Raw genomic sequence first — 6,317 nt, forward strand, 5'->3', positions numbered from 1 at the left:
GAACAAGTATTGGACATAATCGAATCAGGGCCTTCCAGGGGTACTCAGAGCACAATAACTGACACTTTCCCAAGCACCAAGTAAATACCGAGGAAAGGAGTTTGTACGATACACACAGCACAAGGAGATACAAATGGAGCACGAGTTAATTAACTGAATACGAGAAGCTGCTCGATAAGAGTGGATAATAAGGAGATTACACAGGCACTAGCTTGTTTGGAGTTAACCATTCAAATGTTTGGTGTTGTATGGATTATTTATGTAAACACAAAACCCCGCAGAATTCGAGGTTATGAGAACACGTTGACATTTCGTCAACAAATCTTGTTGAATTTACCGTTTATCCTTGTCTATCTTATTGTCAGTCTGTATAATTCCATGGTTACCGAAGTTTTAAATAATTACGAAGCAACAGGTATTTGCGCAATGTTAGTTAGGTAGATTACCTTGAAAAACATTGCTGCCGTATTTCTGATATAGTTTTTTGCAAATTTCTCAGTTTTTAATAACAATTAATTTATTTTACTATTTTTTGTGTACTCCTATAACTGCGCCAGACAACACCTCTAGAGGAATGACGCCAATTTTGAATCACTCTGTATATCTATTCTGTTAAGAATGTTATTAGAGCATCAAATTATCGAAAACTTCAAAAGCGTTTTCCTCATTTGGTAAATTTTGCGCTTGGGCCACTTTGGATCTCATAGGCTTATATATGTATGTAGGTTCTTCATTGTTCAGACTTTTGTTAAAAGTGCTAAATGAATCGCAGAATTTGCACTCAAATTTATCCATACTAATTCGGTCAACATGAACTTTCAAGTGCGTTGCCATACATTCCGTTTATTTCCAGATGCATAGTCACAGTCAGAGTATTTGTACAGCTCCAAAGTTGCGCTGTTCAAATATAAAAAATCACACGGCAATGCAAATGTCGCAGGTCGTGGATTATTTTTAAACGAGAAAAGAAACTTGGCCATAGGAGTACAGTCTACTGCAAGTTTCGACACGAAAACTTTGTTTTCTCGCTTGTATCGCGAATAATGTGAGGGGGAAACAACGGGCAAAAACAGTTTTAATCTCTGGAACAGTTTAGTTCTGTCATTCAATTTATTTAGTATGTTTTGTCACATAATTGTCCCTTGTAAGTGGATTCCAATATCACCTACAAATTTATAGTTTTGGTAAGTTTCTGATTTAAGTATCGTTTATTAATAAGTTTCCGAAAGTTTATTCAATTTTCCTGATTCTGTCAACAAAGCAATCGACGTGATTTATATTTAGGTTAGCAGATATTTCCAGTTCGACGTACTTTTTCAATGGGCACAATAGAATATGATTCCTTGTATTATCTTCATTGTTAAATTTTTATCTAAAAATACAGGGTGATTCACGGTCGATGGCGTATTAGACGTGTCAGGAGAACGCGATGTACGATCTATCTGCAAATTTGTACGACGAAGTCAACGGATATGCTCTATCGGCCTAAAATATTTTCAGCCACGCGCGCGTTCCGCTTATACCGAAAAGTACATACAAGTTTGATATTTTAAATGAGACACCCTGTATATTATCACACCTTTAGATTGAGTATATAGATATGATTATTTTTGCATAACGATTCCTATAGCTATCTAAAGCGGGTTCCGAAATATTAAATAAAATTCTTTATTTTTAATCAAAACCTAGCCTCAAGGAATTTTATAATACAACGCGATTTCGACCCCTGGAAATTTAAAATTTTGGTACTGGGTTCGGAAATCCCTATGCTTGAGGCCGGCGTACAGCAATTTGTTACGAATTATACAGGATGTCTTGAAAATACTGACCTTTTGGATAGAGATAAAAACTGCTCCAATTACATTTTTTCAAATAGAACACCCTGTATATTAGTACAAATATGGGAAGACCGTGAAATTCCCTGTGAAACGATATATCATGTTTCTATAACTAAAGCGTCAAATTTCCGAAATAAATGGACATTTTTTCAAAAATTTGATCGATTTGATGTAATTTGGACAGCTGAAGCCAAATTTTCCTGGGATGGCATTTTAAATTGACGAAATAAACATTTCTGGGCGGATTATAATCCACACGTGGTTCATCAAATGATATTTCAACAAAGATTGAGCATCAATATTTTTTGCCTCATAAAGGATAATCAAATAAAGTTTCACCTTTATGAAGAATCGATAAATTCATCCAAGGACCTCCAAATTCTAAGGACAGTGGTAAGGGGTACCGCACATGTTGGTTCCAACTGGATGGAGCACCGTCTCATTGCACTCAGGAGGTAACCAGGGAGCTCTTCGAAATGTTTGATGACCGCTGGTTCAGAGGTTTGGAGCCATGGGACTGGCCTGCGAGATCTCCCGATCTTACGGCACCGGATTTTTTCTTGTGGGGTAAATTAAAAGAAAATGTTTACAAGACCCCGTTCAACCACATAGGGGAATTGCGGCGTGGAATCATTCACTACATTGGAGAACTGGATGTTGATGAGATAGAGAGAGCCACAAACCACTCTGTAAATGTACGAATTTTGAAGTGCTTGAAAAGCAATGGCCGTCATTTTGCAAATTTATCGTAAATAGTTTTAAAGTTTTTATTAGGCACCTTTTGTAATTCTCAGTTATGAGTTTGCTTACATGTTTCAATCCAGTTTTATATCGTAAATAATTAAATTGTCTTATATTCGCACAAACTCCTTTGCATTCATTGGCTTTAAATTAGGAAACATTTCGTTGAATTTTTTGCATATCCTTGCAACAATTTGGTCCCATTGTCCGTGAAGAATAAATATGTAGGTTCATTAAAACTTCGTTTGAATAATTGCTTTTCTCCATTTTTTATAACAAGCGTACACAAGCGCTGTATCTAGAACTAAGCTGACAGCTGGTTTGAAGAATTGCAAAATCTTGAAATATTATGACATTTCATTGCTATTTTGATAAATACGTCGACATAATCGAATTTTTGCAAAATTGTCCATTTATTTCGGAAATTTGACGCTTTAGGTATTGTTTTGCACACCTTTATGCTTTAGTGCGCTGAGGATTACTGCTTGCCGTTTTATTTCGTTTTTCATAGATGATTGATTAGATGATTACTGATTTATTAATTTCTATTTATTGATTATTATTAGATTGACAACTTCACTTTTCCATTGTTACACACCAAAARCACCAGCACAAAMATAATGATAGGACGCCGAACTGACACGTTCATAAATGTTCTATCCGCGCCAACAGGTATAGAAACATGATGTATCGTTTCACAGAAAATTTAACGGTCGGTCTTCCCGTATTTGGACCAATAAAGAGGGTGTTATATTTGAAAACATGTAATTGGAGCAGTTTTTATCTCTAATAGCCTAAAGGTGTAATAATATACAGGGTGTCTCATTTAAAATATCAAAGTTGTATGCACTTTTCGGTATAAGCGGCACCGTCGCATTGCTGAAAGTATTTTAGGCCGATAGAGCAAATCGGTGACTTCGTTGTACAAATTTGCAGATAGATCGGGCATCGCATTCTCCTTAAACGTCTAATACGCCATCTACCGTGAATCACTTTGTATATTCTTGCTATTCAAACCAAAAAATTGGTAAAATTGGTGCAAGTAGTTTTGATCAGTTCAAACATTGAAATATTTGTGCATAAGATTTATTACATAGATAAAATACAGATTTTAAAAATTTTATTATAGCAGATGATATTTTAAAAATACATATTTTGTTACAAAAAAATAGAACATATTGCATAAGCATTAACATAAGCATAATTGAACATACTGCATAATAAATGCAGGATTAAACACTTGACAATATTTGTTAAAATTTTATAAAAATAGTCTTGATTCCAGTTTAGTATTATCTTGATAACGCCAATTTATCAATCTTTGAATTTAGAATTAAAAACTTGGTGTTGGTTGTAGTTTATTGTTTAATGGAAGTTAATTTTATCAGAGTCAAGAATATCATCTAGGAATTTACACATAGTCCAATTATCAAGGGTTTAGCATAGCAAATTACTAATTATGGAGGTTACAATGAACGATTGTAATTATCCCAGTAGCACTATATGTATATACACTATCCGGTTGTATTATCTTGCTATTTGCTTACTTCACTAACCCAACCATGGCATCCATGATATCAACATAGTGATGGTTATATGGTCAGTAATTTTATCCAAGCCATAGAAAGTAAGCTATCCCAATGGTTTTGAAAAGGTATTAAAGCACTTCCGCAAACTTATTTCTCTAAGGATAGGTATTACAAAAGTAAATTATTTTGAATATTTCCCTCGTATGATAATCTGTCCGTTTGAAGTGTGCAATTATCAAAAAATTACAGCGGTAATTGCACAGTGTGCAATTATCACTCAACGATAATTGCATAGTTTACGAAAAATATTTCACAGGTGTCTTTTCATGATGAATTAGACATCAAATGTCTTCCTGACATACCTAAGATATTCAAACTATATTTAATAAACAAAAGTAATACAATTAAAAGTGTAATAAAATATAATAGAAATAAAATGAATCCACATTTACTTTGTTTACGCATGAAATATTCTTCAAAATTACACTCGTGCATCAAAATAAACAGATAATTTTGCATTAGGGCTAGTTGTCTTGTAAAAACTGCATTCGTTTATTTTCACATTGGAGCGAAAAAGCGCTCCTCCTTCGGAGTCGGGCTTTTTCGCCACAATATGAAAATAAACTCATGCAATTTTTAGACAACAAGCTTTCATACAAAATTATCGGTAATTTCAAAGCTCTCGTGGTATTACCCCCGATAATTCTCTATGGCAAGAAATATTTAACGAGATCACTTAAAGAAAAAGTAGTGTCCCTATTAACAGAACAACAAGAAAATCTGCCAGTACAGAATAATGAAGCATTAAAGCTGATGGGGTTTTCGGGTTTTTAGGCCGTCGTTCGGTAGAATTTCTTCTTGACGTTTTGCAAGCACATTTTGAGTGGCACGGTTCTCACGTCATCAAACAGTTGTTTAATGTACTCTTCCCAGGTTTGCTTAATTTCCGACTTCTTTACTATAACTCGGCCTTGGTTATCCTTAAGTACATTAAATGATATTCTTTTAACTGTTCGCGTCATTTTCTTCAGCTTCTTGTGCAGATTAAAGCTATCAAATTTGGTTTGGCATTCTTCGAGTTTCACACATTTTTCCAGTTTCTCTTTTTCCTTAGCTGTTCTTTTTTTCTCCCTTAGTTCTCTCTGTATGTGCATGTATTCTCTCATCTTATTTTTAAACAATCTCTTTTTTTTTTCATCAGTTCCAGTATCTGATCTGTCATCCAAGATTTCTTCATCTGTTTGAGAGACTTTAAGTCCTGTTGTTTGACTTTATGTATACTTCCCTGAACCATTTAAAGGTCTTTTTCTACATCTTCATGGTATTCCTGCTCTTCAGTCTTTGCCAAAAGTTCATTCCTTACCAACTGGTTTGTGGCCTTGTCTTTTAGTCTTCTGAAATGATATAACTCTACATGTTTTTTCTCTACTCGCTTCAGCTTGGTTCCCATTCTTCCTATCAACAGGTTATGATCCGATTGAACATCTGCTCCTGGATAAATTTTTCTGTTCGCATGCTGTTTCTAAATATTTTATTAATGAGTACGAAGTCTATTTGATTCCCAGTTTTTTCATCGTTCGATTTCCACGTGTACTATCTTCTAGAATGGTGTTGAAAGGATGTATTGGTTAGAATCAGATCACGTCCCGCTGCTAATGTACTCAGAGTATCTCCAGGCTCATTTCTCTCGCCCATAGTCTCCAATGTGTTCTCCAGTTCTTCCTTTTCCAAGCTTGGCGTTGAAATCGCCCATAATACTATTTATATCATGCTGTGGCAAGGCTTTGAAGATATCTGATAATTGCTTATAGAACTTGCCTACGTCCTCGCTGCTGTAGTCTGTAGAAGGGGCGTAAATTTGGATGAGATTGCGCAAAGTGGGTAACACCCGTTGTGATTTGTTTGTGCACTATAAAGCCAACACCATGCATCTCATGAATTGTGTTTCACAGCTTTCCAGGCTGTCGCATTATATGCACATTCCATGTAGATACCAAATATCATGGCTTCTAACTTTTCCTGTTATTTACCTCCAACCTCCACTGATAGTAAGCTAGCTTTCTTGAAAGACAGATGGTAAGTATTTTTGTTGAGCTGAAGTTGAGTTTTGATGAAAAGCACAACTTCTGCATTATACCAAGGATTCAGTATTCTACCATCCTGTAGACATTTGTCGAGCAAAGTCTGTAAGGTTGTCTCTATCTTACGT

At 35.1% G+C, this 6,317-nt stretch overlaps 1 protein-coding gene across 6 annotated transcripts in view; it reads left to right on the top strand.

Moving 5' to 3' along the window:
• The first annotated feature begins 880 nt into the window (after positions 1-880).
• LOC109541288 overlaps positions 881-6,317 on the top strand; it is a 30,199-nt gene continuing 24,762 nt past the window's right edge. For all 6 annotated transcript variants that reach the window (XM_048665546.1, XM_019910107.2, XM_048665550.1 and 3 more), the window contains exon 1: positions 881-1,184. The gene's annotated coding sequence lies outside the window, so the exon portion shown is untranslated. The remainder of the gene's footprint in view (positions 1,185-6,317) is intronic.

The sequence above is a fragment of the Dendroctonus ponderosae genome, unplaced genomic scaffold (genome assembly GCF_020466585.1).
Source record: "Dendroctonus ponderosae isolate FM_Combo_2020 unplaced genomic scaffold, Dpon_F_20191213v2 Dpon_F_20191213_4, whole genome shotgun sequence".
NCBI lineage: Eukaryota > Metazoa > Arthropoda > Insecta > Coleoptera > Curculionidae > Dendroctonus > Dendroctonus ponderosae.